Source organism: Sander vitreus, chromosome 22 (assembly GCF_031162955.1).
Source record: "Sander vitreus isolate 19-12246 chromosome 22, sanVit1, whole genome shotgun sequence".
Lineage (NCBI taxonomy): Eukaryota > Metazoa > Chordata > Actinopteri > Perciformes > Percidae > Sander > Sander vitreus.
Window position 1 is genome coordinate 6,803,781 of NC_135876.1, and position 18,141 is coordinate 6,821,921.

General features: G+C 41.2%; 1 protein-coding gene and 3 non-coding genes across 16 annotated transcripts in view; 1 reads left to right on the plus strand and 3 right to left on the minus strand.

Moving 5' to 3' along the window:
• The window catches only part of LOC144537414 (partitioning defective 3 homolog), a 382,981-nt gene that overhangs the window by 338,257 nt on the left and 26,583 nt on the right, over positions 1–18,141 (minus strand). The gene's annotated exons all lie outside the window — the stretch shown is intronic.
• On the plus strand, positions 4,237–4,308 carry trnaw-cca (transfer RNA tryptophan (anticodon CCA)). The gene has a single exon. It is a non-coding gene; the product is annotated as a tRNA-Trp (tRNA).
• On the minus strand, positions 14,168–14,239 carry trnaw-cca (transfer RNA tryptophan (anticodon CCA)). Its single transcript has one exon. It is a non-coding gene; the product is annotated as a tRNA-Trp (tRNA).
• On the minus strand, positions 16,279–16,350 carry trnaw-cca (transfer RNA tryptophan (anticodon CCA)). Its single transcript has one exon. It is a non-coding gene; the product is annotated as a tRNA-Trp (tRNA).

An 18,141-nucleotide genomic window follows, 5' to 3' on the forward strand; every position in this document is an offset into this window, starting at 1 on the left:
GGTCAACAGTTGTCAGTTAAGACCATGATGAAGAAACTACACCATTACATGAAGTATCTTCATGTTACAGTATGCTTAAATATACTTGTGATACAATTCTAATCGTACCAGGACAGGTTGGATAACTACTGGACTAACCTAAAGCTTTCTCTTTCTGTCTGCAGTCTTGAAGCAACACCATCAGCAGCAGCTGTGTCTGATCGCCCTTCATGTTAAATATACTTGTGTACAGTATATAGTAATGTTTGAGTAAATATTATAATAAAGATACACGTTTCGTTAATGTCTTTTTGTATACCTAACGAGTTATTAAAACAAGTAGCATCTGAATATAATTATTCAGTTAGAAGTTTCCTGTGCCCAGGTCATAATTTGATGGAAAAATAGACATTGAAAAACAGTTTATTATATACACACCCAAAAACTTAAAGACACAGACAAACCAGTTAATTTAATGCGTTTATTTTTTGAATGGCAATCTCTAATATAGCAAATAATCTATTCAACATCTATTTTTGGCCTCTGTCTCCCTGCTTGTCTTTTGCTTTCCCTCTCCTCCTCGTCTCCCTCTCCTCCTCCTCATCTCTCCCTTCTGGCTTTTCCATCCTCAGTGACCGCCTCCGTTAGTCCCTGTTAAAAGACAGCAAACACAAGAAAAAGATGTTTACCGTCATGAATGCTATAACGTAACGTTACGGAACGTTATACTTGTTACATGGGAAACTCCTCATACATTTTAGCTTTCATTTAACGTTGCTAGTGAAGTTAACAAAGTGCAGCTTTACCACCCATCCTGCAGCTACAACTGATAAATACACCAATTTCTAAATCTCTGCTAACGTTATACATAACCAGTGACGCCATATAAAAAGAGATGAAAACAAATGGCATTAAACAAATGGCACAAAAGACAGCAACCCAGCTAACAGCCTAATGTTAAATGATAGGTTCAGTTAGCTTAACGTTAGCTCGGGATGTATCTACCTAACTATTATTAGCAATTTGTACCAACATTAAAGCGTTAAGCTTTACATTGATGTAACACATTAATGGTGATAACAAATGTACGGCAAACACTAAAGATACTTACATTTAAATGACTATTGCGCCGTCAGCGATGCCGCTCCGACTCATAGCCAGTAGATTCCTTCTAGCCTCAACCACCTGCAGCCACATGTGCATCACTTAAAGGTGTCCCCTGGAAACACTTCCGTTGTGTTGTGGGCTATTTGCATGGGTTGTCTTTATGTTGCGTGTTGTGGGCTATTTGCATATGTTGTCTTTTTGTTGCGTGTTGTGGTTTATTTGCGTGCGTTTTGTTAATGTTTCGTGTTGTGGCCTCTCAGGGCCACCGTACTTACATCTAGTGCTGTGCCTCCAGCAAGCCAAGAATAATCAGTTCAAGGACTCTTCTTTACAAGAGTATTAGCAGGGAATTCATCACTAACTGAGATTGGGTTGGATTTTGTGTTTTGGGGGTCATCTCTGAATGCTTTGGTGTAATACCAAGGCCTTAATTCTCTAACACAGACACACTCTCACACACACACACACACACACACACACAGCTCAAAGTTTGTTTCCCTGGTGGATACTTGTAAGTATTATGCCACGTTCTATTTACCTCGGAACTCGGTTTTAACGAGGTCAAAGTCGTAAACACGCCCCCTGACCTCGGATTTACGAGTCGTTCACACAGGCATGTCCAACTTTTATCTGTGGACATGTTGTTACGCTGTTTGCATGCACAAAAAAACGGCGTAATGCGTTGTTATCAACTGGTATTGCTAACAATAGCTAACCGGGCTAGAGCTAATGAAAACAATGAAAATCCGACTTTTAAATAGAATGCATTCAACTCAGGTATGACGTCATTCCCAGTTCCGGCTTCCGAGTTCCGAGGTAAATAGAACGCGGCATTAGTAAGACCTCCTAGGAAGATACAGCTGGTCATGTAAGCCATTCAGCTCAGAAAAAAAAACCAAAAGGTCAAATTCCCTGTTTGGCGTACTTCTGACTATCATTAATTCTTTCTCTCCAATCCTCAAGGCCCGTGCTGAGAATGTGTAGAAAATGTCTTTTATTATTATATTCATAATCAAAACATCATTTTTCTTCCTGAGTGAGGGATGATAATCTCATGTGTCCCTCATGCAACTCAGTTTTTTACAAGGATTCTCTTGAACTTGAATTATCTAAAAACATATTATGTAATCCAATTGTATGTAATCAAAATTCATAGTAGTCTTTAAATATAAAGATTTATAAGCATGTGGTACATGCTTGCTAACATCGAAAATCTGAGTTTGTCAGTAGTTTAGCATCAACGTAAAGTAAAATGAAATTTAATCACATCTATCACATTCGAACACATGGGCTTAATCAAACATTGAATACACGTATTATGAAAGCCAGTGCAAATGGACGGAAGAGAAACATAGAGAGGGAATATACTCCCAACAAAGAGTGCGTTGTGACAGAGTAATTTATATTACTGTATGTGTACAGTAACAGCAGTAAGGGAGGACAGCTGTGGAGTTGATGAAGTGTTATCATACTAAGCAGCCAACCATCATCTCTGCTACTAAATCAACACGTTCTGCAAGATTGGCTCTTGCACAGTCATGTAGCTTTCTGTCTTCTATATATGGGACCAGTGTAAAGTCCTTCCAGAAAGAAATTGGTTTATTAATCTTATTAATAATCTTATTAATCTTTGATTGTGGCAATAACAGTCATTTTTACCATGGAAACGTTATGTGCATCAGGGAACACAACCCTCATCAGATACATACAACACGTCCATACTGTTGTTGTGCTCAAGTGCAACCTAGGGTCACTTGAGAGAAAGGGCTTTCCCTTCCCAGACCAAATTAACACCCAATCACTATTCAAGTCCTGAGAGTAACTTGGTATGTAACTAGCTTTCAAAACCAGCTGGCCGGCACTGCATTATTAGACAATCTGAGCCATGTATGTGTGGGGTTGGACGAAAAGCTGAGTGAAATGTGAAGACAGCAAATATAAGTCCACCTTACTGCAAACAGAGAAATATTACTGACAACCTGCGGAAGTATACTGAACAGTCTCAGGTCAGGTACAAAGTGTCAACCTTACAACTCCTGTCAACGTCAACTGAAGCGTTTCACAGTGCTAAAAGCATCATGAAATTAAGATTGCAATGCCACTTTTTTTTAGTTCCATGACATGATGAAACCATGAAATGAGACACTAAACACCACTTGACAGGTTTAGCACCATACTGCAATTACTTTTTAATCAAGCGTGACTATAATTAAACTTGTCATATTAATTACAGTAATGTCCTCACCAGCTGACCATCGTGTCTTCAAAACGTTTTACTAATATTGTCACTGGAGTCAAAAACTCACTATGAAGTGCAAACGTAAAGGGTGATGGCTTGAATGTAAATGTAAATGTAACAGCACAGGAATGTACAGCATGCTTGGTTTCACTTTAATGAGATGAGAGGGTCGCAAACAGAGCAGCAGTAGAGCAAAATGAGCCAGACATGCTGGTTAAGTGTCATGGGGAGTATGTCCATGTTACATGTGTAGCAAAATGTTGCAAATGCAATGGAATTACATTTAACACACAGAAAAAAGATGTGAAAACAGTGTTGCAGTCAGAGAATAATCACTACTATGTTGGCACTGATCAGATCTGCAGGCTAAAAGACTTTTGTATTGGGAAAGAGCAAATATGAGCAGATATGCAGGGTGTGCCAGTGTGTATTGTCTCCTGCCCCAGTGACCTGTTTAGTCACTAGTGAGCTTTACTCATTCATTCATACATTGTGTGAGTGATATACCACAACCATAGTTTGATCAGGTATCATTTTATCTGATCCACTGTAGGAGGTGAGGGATAACAGAGAGGTGGTTGTTCTCTGTGTCACACACACAGACAGACACACACACACACACACACACACACACACACACTTGCACCATAAGCCCAGACAATAGCTCTCTTCGCCCCATTATCTGTCTCTTTTTTTGTTGTCTGTTGCTTGTTCTTGTCAAAGACCACACAAAGACTGGTGCCCTGGAGGAAACTGAGGGAGGAGAGTGTGAGGAAGTGTGTGTGAGAAAGAGAGAGCATGTGCCTGTGTGTGTTTGATGATTGCAGCACTAGCTGCTGCAAGTTTTACAATTCCCACAGGGAGAATATCAGCAGCTAGATGTACCTCTCAAATGTCTGGGACTGGAGCAGGACCTCGTGGCGCAACGGTAGCGCGTCTGACTCCAGATCAGAAGGTTGCGTGTTCAAATCACGTCGGGGTCACGACCTTTTAAAGCCTGACGGACCTCAGTGAAGCTATGGTATGCAGTACATGCACATAAGCTTGGAAAGTGAAAGACCTTTGTAGGACACACAAATGAATGAAGGCAAAAGAGAGATGCCAGTCACACTTGTGGGCTTTAGCAAAGATAACACACAGACATCTTTCTCATTAGTTGGCATTATGGAATTTCAAGCATTTGGAGATGAGCTCATAAAGAGAGAAAACAAGCAGTTTCACAAACCACAAAGGGCGGTTTAAAGGACAGATGTAATCTACGGATGGCATCAACAAGCTCTTCTCTGTAAACTGCAGGTGACAGTCACAGATAAGAACAATAGTGTGTTCATTATCACTGTTTAAAGGCGTTGAAGTGCAATTTAATCAGTGTAGTAGCTAGAAAAAGACAATGAATGTCATAGAAACTAGCTAGCTGTCTCCATCTGTACCATATACCCACCCCTAATGGTGGTCTTAGCCCGTCCCCAGTGGTTGCAGCAAGTCAAACTCCCTGTGATGGCTGCAGGCTCTGGCTAGGGCTCACAGTGTCCCCTTGTCCCACACCCAGCCATGGTCCTGGTCAGGCCTCTTACAGCGCCACAACCTCCTCCCTAAGGCCTCCTGCACACTGCCTGTGTGGCGTGAGCATGTCAGCTGCGTGGCATGTCCGTTTTTTTATTTTGGCTCCCATGTGAACAGGTTAGAGCTTGCACACTGCCTGCATGACATGCATGTCTCAGGCGCAGCTCAAGCCGTGCCGAAAACGCATGCATGCTAGAAATAGGACCGATGCCTATTTTTCACGTGACACGCAAGCATGTTGGAAGCATTTCCAGGCAAAACAGAATACGAAAAGAGGTTTATATGTCATTTTTGTCACAAAGAAATATGAAATAAAGTTGAACACGCTATTATTTCATTTTATCAATGGGAAACATACATGTGTACAGACAAGGCTAGCAGCAGCAGCAGCAGCAGCACCGCGTCAGACACGCAGCCAGTGTGCAGGAGGCCTAACGCACATTCCCTCAACATTTTTGGCTTTCAGAATTCAGATTCTGGTGGGTCTGACCCCAACTCCTGATGTTAAGGTGTCAGTTTAAGAAATGAAAGCAGTTGACATGTTAAAGAAAATTAAAGTGGCATTTTTTAACCCACAGGAGTGTTGGAGATGTTAGCCCTTAAGTGATAATGCAAAAGAACTGTCAAACTATTGTTCACTATAGGGGTGGGAATCACCAGAGGCCTCACGATACGATATCATCACCATACTTGTCACTACGCGATATTATTGCGATTTTAAACAAATTGCAATATTCTGCGATATATTGCAATTTATGACCTTTTTTCCAACTTCAAATGTTTCCCAATTTCACATTATGTCCCCAAAAGAAAACTTTGTCAACATCTGTTTTATCTCTGTTTGTTCATCTCACTTCAATTTTGTTGCTGCAAAATGGGATTGTCAAGCAGACAAACTGACCAACACATATATAATAATAGATCGATACTTGGCGTCTGTGTATCGATACAGTATTGTCATGGAAAATATTGCGATACTATGCTGTATTGATTTTTCCCCCACCCCTAGTAAAAATCTAAGAGCTCGTGTGTGTGTGTGTGTGTGTGTGCACACACACACACGCGCGCGCGTACGCGTATACACACACACACACACACACACACACACACACACACACACACACACTTCCCTAGCTTCTTATCTTTGCCAAACGTTCACTGTAGCTATCAGGAGAAAGTAAAACAAATGCAAAACAGAAGATATAGGACAGTAGCAGGTGCTACTGCTACCACTGTACTACTACAAGGCCACTGCAGCAGCAACTAGAGATGTTCCGATACCGATACCAGTATCGGTATTGGCTCCGATACTGCCTAAAACGCTGGTATCGGGAAGCACTGGAGTTTAGGCACCGATCCGATACCACGTAATAAAGCCCTAAAGAAAATCTACGTTAAAGTAGTTTATTTATGTTGTTTTTCCCATTATAGCTGACTGTCAAACTGCAGAATAAAAAAAAGTTCTGGGGCGTTCATTGTTCATGTTTCACAAAGAGTTTAACCTGAGCCAGACCGACAACAAAGTCAATCAAAATCAAAATCAAAAATCATATCACATCCATACAGGGATAGTAGCATACAGCTGTTAAAACATAATAACATATATGACACACTGGTATCGGATCGGTACTCGGTATCGGCCGATACGCAAGTTCAGGTTTCGGAATCGGTATCGGGAATCAAAAAATGGTATCGGACTATCTCTAGCAGCAACAGATGCCATTTACCGTTGCCTGTGTGAAACACAAAAAAATACTTTTTAAGAAGGGAAGTCCTTAAATCTTAAATCAAGAGTGCAAGCGCATCAACATTTTTTTCCCACTTTTTTCAAGTGTTTAAATTTAATAATTAATGTCATAGGCTAATCACACCTCAAAACCAAAAGCAGTTGAATAATTGGCTGTTGATTAAAGGTAAACAAAAGCCTTAAATAGTGCTCATTCTCAAAAGAAACAGCTATGTTTAATGATATATTTACCAAAATCCTGAGAAAATGACTGCACTGGTATGTCCTTCTTATAGGCGAATTTCAGTATTTTTCAAACTGGACCCAATTTTCCATGGATTTGTGTCTTAAGTGACAAATGTGAACAAAAATCGTTGAAATTGGTCCAGTATTGAGCGACAATGCTGTAACTGGCAGCCGTGAACCGAGCTGCAATGTAATCCTATTTGGCAATAGCGACGTCAATGTACGTCCACTTTAAGTGCTCATTTTTGAAACTGAAAGGCTCAGATTGTTATTGTTATTAATGTAGTGTCAAGTGTCCAACTATATTATGGAAGATGGTGAAGTGTTGTTCTGAAATCTCGGGAGGTGACTTTTTCCTGGAAGACAGTGGTGTGGAACGCAAGTGAGAGATTTGGTGAGAGGACTTCAGGGGAAGTTTGTTGTGTTGGAAACAAAAAGGGCAGCTTTGCGTTGTCTAAAAGATTTTCAATTGCGCATTTTCGAATTGTGCCAACAAAATGTTGAGCTACACTACTTTGCGTAGCTTTCATAGTCATTACCTTTGGATATGCATAGGCTGAAGTTGTGGCTAGTTGTGCTACAGCTACAAATGGATCCTAACCCCCTGGTCCATTCACTGTGCCTCACTAACCATCGGGTCTGCAGTGACCATTTTGACCGGGGAAGACCATTTTCCTAAAGAAAAATTATGTTCCAACCAAGAGTGAGCTAACGATAATTTGTTGACATGGCATCAGTAAGTTACAGATGAAAGCATTGCAGGATAACATCAACTTATCTACAGTATATTTCCACGATGTTGTCAGACACTTATAATAATCTGAGTAGGTGGCAAAAAAACAAGCACTTTTAGTGGACGTACATTGACAGTCGCTATTGCCCCATAGGGTTACATTGCAGCTTGGTTCACGGCTGCTGGTTTTGCTCTTGTTTCTTGTCACATTAGTCACTTAGACACAAATCTATGGGAAAATGTGGTCCAGGTTGAAAAATACAGAATTTCCCCTTTTAATATGCTGTAGAAATTTCCTCTAAAAAAACAAATACTGGGGCGCCCGGATAGCTCAGTTGGTAGAGCGGGTGCCCATATATAGAGGGTTTACTCCTCGACACAGCGGGCCCGGATTCAACTCCGACCTGCAGCCCTTTGCTGCATGTCATTCCCCCCCTCTCTCTCCCATTTCATGTCTTCTGCTGTCCTATCAAAATAAAGGCTGAAAAAATGCCCAAAAAAACAACAAACAAATACTGGATGAGGAATTAAGGCAGCTCTGCTATAGTCCCAACCTTTTTCTTCTAGTCAAAATGTCCCTCTGGAGCTGACCCTGTTGATTCATAAAGAGCTACTCAGTGGTTGTTTATAAAAAAAGCCTTCTTTAGCTCTAATCGACCCAACAGTCAGCTGGTCGATCATACGTTGGGGGTGAGACAAACTCTTGTTTGTGGGAGACAATATTTGATTATCCAGTTTAGTTTAGTTAACCAGGTTTGTTTTAACTCACTAAAATAGACAGAACGTCTCTTCGGGGCATAAAAATGTCACCACAATGTCAACACTACGCAAATGGCAGCCCCAAACTGTGGGCTAAGTACAGTCTGACAGTGGCAGATAGTAAGGGGCTAAGGAAGTAGTATACTGAGGGAAGCCTTACACTGGTATTTCTCTGAGACACCTACAGTGTCTCTGCATTATTGATGCCCTGCCTGCCCAAAGTGACCTGCAGAGTAGAGCACAGAGAAATATGACACCTCACTATACATTAATGCAGCTCTGCACACACTGAAGGCCTACTGCATATTATCCTATAGGAGCACGTCCATATACAGCATGATGCAAAGAAACAGTACCAGAGACTCAAACACTGCATTTAATGACCATGAAGAACTTTGTTGCATCACTGCCCCATTGACCCCCCCCTTCAAACCCAAAACTGACCAATTTTGTAATCACAACCCTATGTTAACCTAAATGTACATATACAAATATGAATATACTTATTTTCACACTACTGAGAAATATACATATGTTGCTTGACTTATTTACAAACAGTAGTTCATTGAGAATGATTAGTTTCTACTTAATCACACCATTTAGGGATGACCCATGCTTTTCTTAAACTTCTGGCATTTTCAACACAGTGATACCTTTTCTGAACTAAGACAAATATAAGTATAAGTATTACAAACATCACACAATTAACAACTATTTATATAGTTAGTTATCTGAATTTCACATTGCATAAATCAACTTACATATCAAGCATCTATTTGACTGATATAGCACAATGAGCGCCACGGTTGGACTACACCCAATACAGTTTTGTAAATACAAAGTGAGCATTCAGGACAGACTACATTGACAATGTCTACAATATTGGCTTGCTGCTCTCACAAATGGCCAACTACAAATTCACAAAGTTTCAAACTTCCCCGCACATCATTGTCTCAATAAACAACATACTTCATGATAAATCATTCAGTTGCACTAAACAACATCTTGCATTTAGACTGAACAAAGTGCTCAGAAAGCCCAAAAGAACCAAGTTTGTTAATCAATCATTATTCCCAACTAGTTTTTCAAGTGGAAACAAGCTAAAGTTTCCCACACAACTGGCAGGAATTTTTACTAAGAAACATCATTTTAAAAGATTCTACTACAAGATGGCTTTGTAAGATGGATAGGCTTGTAGCACAGGCATGTATGAAAGGCTAAAAGAGATATATATATATATATATTTATTTTGGCCAACAGTTAATATTTTCCCACTCTGTGTACTAAACGAGTGGCAGTATTAATACCAGAGAGGTTAGCAATGGATAAAGCTTTTAATACAGGCCAGCCTGTCAAACACAGAGCCAAATCCTGCAGCCTCTTACTGTAACACAGAGACCCTCCAAATATCTGCCACACCTAGACACACTGAGCCAGAACAGAGACTACTGTCAATTCTCTGGAGTCTCATACTGTAGCTGTGGAGAGGAGAAAGACAGAGAGCCAGAGAAAACATCCTACTGTCCATTCTTAGACAAATGGCACCTCATTGGCAAGGCTTTCTGATGTTGGGTGAGTTGTAAGCTTGGATCAACCTCTGTAGTTGTCTCCCCTGCTGTGTGGTCTGCTTGAGTAGGGGATTTGTAGTCCCTAAACCTACTTCCTCCAGGACTACAACTGTACACATCACCCCTTATGTTACAGTAAGTACAACGTGGAAAGCTGAGCATCTGGTCTGAATAAAAAAAGCAGGTCGGACTGCTTGTGTGTGTGTGTATGTGTGTGTGTGTGTGTGTGTGTGTGTGTGTGTGTGTGTGTGTGTGTGTGTGTGTGTGTGTGTGTGTGTGTGTGTGTGTGTGTACAGGCCAGACATGCTGCCTCATGGCTCAGCATGAGCTGGGACTGCTGCTGCGATGGTTTTCACTAACAAATTAAAACTGACATTATCACATGAGGATCTCATTGAGTAGTTTCATAATGATACATCATTAAGCCAATTAAAGAGTAAACCGTCTGACAGGTAAAAATACAGTAAAAGGTTGTTCTATGACAGAAAACCTAAGTACTAACATCAATTATTGATGTCATATTTTTTTTAAAGAAAGTTCAAAATGATATCTTCTTTAGGGACCTAAAATAATGGCCACATGGGTGGGCAGAAGCTATTAACATGCATTTCTTAATAAATGCCAAAAATGTAGTTGTAGCGTAATTGACATACAAAATTAACCTTCTATTCAGTCAGTGTAATTATAAATGAGGACCGGACTATGAACTGTAGACTGCTCACAGTCTGTGCTTAAGCAAAGCTAGCAGCTAGCATGTTGGCTTGCTTCCCAAAGTCACATTTTTATTTGCAATCTGCCTGGAGTGCCAGGATAGGATGCTTGTTTGGGCAACTGGCCAGTTTCATCCCATTTAAGACAAGTGGTCATTAACAACAGCGGGAGGGCTTTAAACACACCTGCACACACACCTTTTACACATTTACTGTCTTGGGCATCAAAGTAGCCCAGGAATATGGGACATGCAAAGTAACATGCAAGATTTGGCAACTGGGGTGAACTGAAGAGAGAAAATCATGTCTAATTGTATATGCAATTATAAGCCTGAATGTGTTTGCTACCATAAAGCTAAAATAAAAATGTAATAAAATATAATGTATCCCTGGCTTGAAGGACATCCTATGGGATACAAATAGTTATAATATGACAGACTTTGTAATGATATGGCTAAATGGCACACTAATCTCAAGAAGCGAATGAACCTTGATGAGCAGGTAATCACTACCAGGTAACACAGGGCTGTAAGAAGTGCTGGTATTCTGTCTCAGTTGCCCCACTGAAGTGTCCTTAGCAAAACACAGAATTCTTACGGGACACAGTTCTCTATTTGAACCTGACCTCTGACCTCCCTGTGGATGGGAAAAAGGAAAAGGACAATTTTCTTCAGGGGGTTGATAAAGATTCTGTCAGTTTCAAATGCTTATCAGAAATCAACCAACAGAAACAGAGGGTGACGGTGTCATGTTACTAAAAGGACATTTCAGTCTCAGACCCTGAGGGAGACGTCCCATCCAGGCCATCTGTTCAGCCTTGGACTGGGAAGAGCAACAGTCAGATTGGTGCAGATGTGACATATCTGCAAATTATTGTATGATGGATAATGTAAAGTTCCTGTGACAGAATTTAAAGACATTTGTCAATTACCCATCATTCATTGCCAGCGTACCATTTTCTTTACATACTTAGTTTTAATTCGGGAACTACAACTGTAAACATGTTCTTTTTTGGTTGTGCCACTTTGAAGTTATTTTTACTCAGAGCATTTCATATGCAAAAGAGCCACACCAACATTCACAATAACTGAGCAACAGAATAACCCCTCTAACCTAAGACATCTTAGCTGGACAGTTTCTACTCAAAAAATATCTATCATTGGCTACAAAATGCTGCAAATTGCACTGAGTCAGTGTAGTTCCTGCAAGTTCAGTAAAACTGGGTGAGCACTGTGAGACTCTTTGTATACTTATAGAAGCAACAGTCAGCACAATTTCGGCACACTTTTGTTTATTATTTCATAAGCACAGAGCTTGCCAGATGGGACCTCCAAACAAGCCAAGAGAAACACAGAGCACAGGGTGAATCACCCAGAACAGACAACCCGCAGTGAAGATGTCACGACACACACAGCTCTTTCACAGACTGCAGATGTCAAAACACAAAGAGGGGTCACAGAGTGTTTTCTAGGATTTGTGTGTGTGTGTGTGTGTGTGTGTGTGTGTGTGTGTGTGTGTGTGTGTGTGTGTGTGTGTGTGTGTGTGTGTGTACGAGGTGCCTGGGATCTAAATGTGGAACAAACATAATTATGTAGGCTACTACCTATTTTGTACTGTATAAATAGAAACATAATTCCAATCCTCGTGTCGACAAATCGGCAAACTGTAACTCTGATCCACATACAGTACAGCAGCTACGAAAAAAAGAGTAAAGTTATAGTCAGCCAGGAAATGAGGCAGCTCATTCTGTCATCATATCTGTGAATGGTGAGAACGCAGGATGGGGTGTCCAGTGTCAAGTTTTTTCGAATGTAAAATACGAGGAAGGACGTTCATCTGACTGACCTGCATTTTGCCAGGAAAAAGAAAAACATGATTGCATTGTTTAGACAAACAGTTTAATGTTTACAAGGATCTATGTCACTGGTACTCGCTCAGTGTACTTAGGTATTCACTCTAAAGTGTACATTGTCACTTTTAATATCTAAATATGACCGAATATCTTCAAAAGGTGGCTATAGTTGTGATTCAGGCTGCGTAATGTGACCTTGCAGATCATGTCCAGTCCAGTCCAGCAACCCTGATGTGTACTGAGGAGTGTGCTGGTCATGGTTTGTGAAGAAGCAACCGACCGTAACCATGAAACCCTCTTACACACTTTACACAAGAGCACACACCTCGACTTCACAGCGAAGGAAGGAGGGAGGATAAGCTCATTGAGGGAGACTGTGTGTGTGTGTGTGTGTGTGTGTGTGTGTGTGTGTGTGTGTGTGTGTGTGTGTGTGTGTGTGTGTGTGTGTGTGTGTGTGTGTAAATCCCAGTGGGCTCAAGAACAACATATGTAGAGCAGACGAGATCCCAGGAGTTTAAAGGCCAGCAAGAGGGAGTGGCAACTCTTTGGTCTCACATGACAGTGCACCATGCTCGCCACATCTGTAATGGAACTCCTGAGCACAAAATTTGCTCATGTTCCCAATAAAGTCCTCTCTAATACTACATTAAAACACTAATATCAGAAGTAAACCTGGCTTCTTTTAAAAACCAAAGAGGCTCATTTGTCCACTTTCAGCGTCCAACATGGTATGCCATAGCATGATGCAACACGGCCTAAGAAATGTATTTTCAGGCTAAACAGTCTAAACAGAGCCTGAGCTCTGATAATGACTGGCAGTAGCAAACTGGGTTTCCATAAAAATAAATCTTAGTTTGAGCAAAGTCCAATCCAATCCATTTCAACCAATCCACCAACCCACACTGCCCCACGTCTCACAATGTATAGGCCTATAGAAAAGCATGCAATAAGTTAGTCAATCAATTAATTAATCAATTTTCATTTGTCTCATGAAATGAGATCAGTTCCTTCCACTTGTGCATGATTCACTATAAAGCAGAAAGTGGCCGCCAGGTCGGCACACAGAAAAAGAGTCAGCCGGTTGAATGGCACCGGCACGCCAGGATCCAGCCGCGGATTAGAGAAAGGACACCAAAGCTCCCGACATCCCACTGGAAACCGACGCAGACACAGAGGCCACCAAGCTCACCGACCCACGGCTGCACACTGACAGGCAGGATGCCCGGTAGAGAAGTGGCAGCCGGTGTTTAATTCCTCCACACTTCTTTCGGTGCCTCCTCTGATGTAGAGATGGACTCAGTCCATCTCTACATCTCTACAAGTCTTGCTTGTCCACGTCGTCGGGATCGTAGACGTAGGTCGTAGCAGATAGCTATCCTCACCTTTTTTAGCGCAAAAGTTAAGTTCGCATAAAAGCCACACAGCCTGCTGGGTATTTAATTCCTTGTTCATATTGTTTATCTACTCTCCCTTATAATTCGGGGTATTCGGGTTGTCTGAACACAGTATGCTGTAACTACTTTAAGTCTCAAGTTACGCAGCTCAGCCACACACTATGCATGTCAGTTAAGGTAGAAAAGAAAGTGTGAAGCTCCACCATGGAAACAAACAGCAGAGCAGCCTGTCATACGTCATCCACTGGGTTAACGCCTCACACTGTGAAGGCTGTAGGCCTTGAAAATCTTTGACCCTGACGTGATTTGAACACGCAACCTTCTGATCTGGAGTCAGACGCGCTGCCGTTGCGCCACAAGGTCAGGACTACTGGGTACAACTTCCATTTCCAAACTGCGCTCAAGTCACCCTGATGACATAGAGACACTGTGTATATCAAAGCCTGTTATTATCGTCACCTTCTTTGTTACAGACAGAAAGTTCTAGTCGGGTAACAGCACTGAATAATGACCTGACCTGAGGCTGTGCTGTAAAAATATGTTGTGCAGTGAATGTCACAACTGAAAATTACACAATTCCGATTTTATTAATATTCCTAAATTATATATTTTTTGTGTGTGCAATCCAACTGGTTTTGGTTTGTTTTTTGTGCACTTAATGGAATGTCAATCAAACTGTTGTTGATTAGAGGTCGACCGATATGGGTTTTCTCTGGCCGATGCCGATGCCAATCTTTAGAAATCAGGGTCAGCCGATGGCTTGTTTTTAAACCTCTATTTGAAAGATAAAATGTAACACTAATATACACAGAATTTCTCAACAAAAACATTTATTGAACACTTCACCAATCTACACTTGTAGGCCTATACTTCAATCACCTTGTTTGTTAGATCATTGTTCATTTGTTGAAGTGTTGTATCTGTGTTTTGGGGATCCTACTGTTACATGTCCTGTAGCACTCATTAGGATCTTTTCTGAGCAGATTTCTGTCATTCAAACAACTCTGAGTTGTAATTTAAAACTCGTCCAGACAATTTAATAAAATGAAGGGTTTTATTCGTGCTCGAGTCCATAGATGCAGTTAATGGATACAGGCACGGAAAACTGAAGGCTCTGTTAGCAACGATTAGCTCCGTTAGCGGTTAACTCCAGTTAGCTCCGTTATAGGACTGGATGAGACTGCCACGGACAGGGGTAACAACCAGACTCTGATAAATGACATTCGGGGAGCTTCCACAGCGGTGTGGCCGCGGTGTATTAGTACAGTTAATCCCAAGGCAAGAACACCAGCAACATGCTACTACTAATGGTAGCGTCTGAGCCTGAAGTGACTGCGTGAGACACACGGCAAGACTTCACGAGGGGAGGAGCTGGAGGCAGCTGGTCTGGGTGCGCTGTAAAAAATGTCGCCTATTCATGTTTTTAACACTAGGCTGCCCACAGATGCGCCTGCCTATTAATCGGCTTGATATACTGGGATATTGGCCAATGCCGATTATGTAAATAAATGCCAAAAATTGGCCGATTAATCGTCAACCTCTATTGTTGATTTATTTATTTTAAGAATGGCTTTTATCTTTTTTTTTGCAAATACACTCTTCAAATGTAAAGTTTTGGTTCAGGTAATGGACACAGTCCAATTTGAAGTATCTTAACACAATAAAGAGCTTTTTTCAAAGACTTTCCAATTTGACAGCAACTCCTGAACTTCTGAATAGTTGTCAGGGAAAAAAAGACATGAAGGCACAGACAGACAAAGGGGGCAGGGAAAGAGTGCTGATGAAAGCCACTTTCCAAAGGATCACTGGGGCGAACATCCAACATCCACAAACAGAGACGTCTGAAACTCTGAGCCACAGTTACAGTCAAGTAATGGACTCAGATATACATGAGATGTAAACAATGGGAAAAAGCTGTTGAAAGAGAAGACAGTCCAGATGTGTGTGTGTATTTGGAAGGAGTTGGACTCTGTATTTGTGTGTACACTGAGTTTATGTCTTGCCAATCCTCAAACGGGGCTCTGCTCTCTAACAACCTCCATTTGCTGGTGATAATAAGTGATCGCTTGGACAAGAACTGACAAAGTCAAGTGGAAAGTGGCATTGTGCGTATCATATTTCAATATAAGCCCAGTAACAGCTCTATTTACAATAATAAGTCTCTGGAGGATCTGTCTGTGTGTGTTTTTATGATTGCTGGAGGAAGAAACATGCAGGCCACTTAGAAAGGCTCTCTTCTTTTGCAAAGGACAATATTCCACAGAAGAAGCAGCAACATTAAACTATGTGAAGAGCTACATTTAACAAGTGCTAATGCAATTTGTTTGAGTGTACTGTAAACCTACAACATCATCAAGGCATGCATGCTCATAAATGTGAACAATTGAGGCCTTGAAAATCTTTGACCCTGACGTGATTTGAACACGCAACCTTCTGATCTGGAGTCAGACGCGCTACCGTTGCGCCACAAGGTCCAGACAAGTAGGGGGCGCAACTTCCATTTCCAAACTGCACTCAAGTCACCCCGATAAAGTCAGGATAGGGACACTGTGTATATCAAAGCCTGTTATTATCGTCACCTACTTTGTGACAGAAAGTAAGTTCTATTTAGGTAACAACACTAAATGAATTCTTAAACACACACTGTCGATCATCTAAACACAGTGACACACTGTTCTTCTAATGTCACATTTGCCGTTCGTAAACAAGTACTATGTTTTTGTCTCATATCAGCACTCCACCTTACCACTGAGTCAGAGAGGAGTTTGCTCCGTAGCTGGGGAAATGCCCATTGACCCTGGACAGGAAACAGGCAACACATAGGAAAATCACTTTTACTTCTCAATATTAATGGGAAACACCTGCGTAGGTTAAAAGAGAAAGAGAAAAGTAAAAGTGAGGTGAGGTGATAAAGGCAGGCAGGAAAGGGGGAGGACACCAAGGAGTGAAAGTGAGACAGAGAGAAAGGAAAGAGATCAAGGACAAAGGATGTTTGATAGTTTAAATGAACAGATTAAATAGCAAGAGAGGGAAAGAGAGTGCAACAGAATGGGGTCATATTTGATTTTACATTATGCATGTTGCAATATGTTTAAATAAGGACGGGGAAATTCAAACCTCTCAAACAGATACAGTTGAAGAGTTAAACGACAAAAAACTGTCTCACTATCCTGTACATACCCGTCAGTACACTAAACCAAACATGCACTGAAGGTAATTTGGTAAAATTGCCAAACCTTTGTTAAAGAATACACTCTGCAGAGAAAAAACCTATGGTTAACTCTTCTAAACTATGCAAAGCTGCCCTCTATAAACACTTTCAGAGATTTCCTCCAGCACATAAACACTTACAGCTAAAACATCTAGGAAGGTGAAAATCCCACATCAGGACACGTTTTAAAATGTAACTGAAGTTTGGCCAAAAGCAATTTGTCTCCTAGATTTTAGCCAAATGAATGTCTCACTATCAAACAAACATGGATGGCGACCTGAAACTTCGCTGAAAGAGAGAATGACACAAACTAGCTGAGGTTACAAATTGACAAAACAATTTCAGAAAAAGAGTGCTGTGATGCGGCAGTAGAATATCTGACTCCAGATCAATGGGCTGTACGTTCAAATCATGTTGAGGTGAGTGCAAGGGAGAAAAGCCTTCAAAGATCAAAGCTGCACACCAGGGTTTTAACATGACTAAGCATCTGTCTTCTATCTGGAACGAGCCTCACCTGAATACAACTGAACAAGCTGCTCATCTCATACCTTCCCAACATGGCCTCTTCTCCGCTTCCTGAGATGTCACTATCATTTAGTTCTGTAATGGCTGCGCTGATGGAATAATCATCTATCAGCACCTCCATTAACGCGCAGCCAAGTGCCAATGGGATTTCTTCTCGTTTGTTCTAAAATGTGAAAGACAGCCAAATGATTCATCATGCAAACACAGATAAAAGCATGACGTTATCTCGATGATTTAGTGCAAGATCCAGGCCAGAAATTTCACCACATTTAACCATGTTTCTCTGGGTTACTGTCCAGGGTTAATGTGCTGCTTAATGTTCCAGTCTGGGTCTCAAAGACCCGGTTCCAAATTTCTCAAAACCCGAAAATCAATAAGGAAAAAAGATTTACGAGCACAATGTGTGTGTAAAGACTGTAGGTAAAGACTAGCCTCCCCACCGCAACTCATAGTTGGACTGGCTACCGAGAGCACCGCTCTGTGGGCCGCTTAATCAGCTCGTTAAAACACGCTCACAGTTTTTGCAATA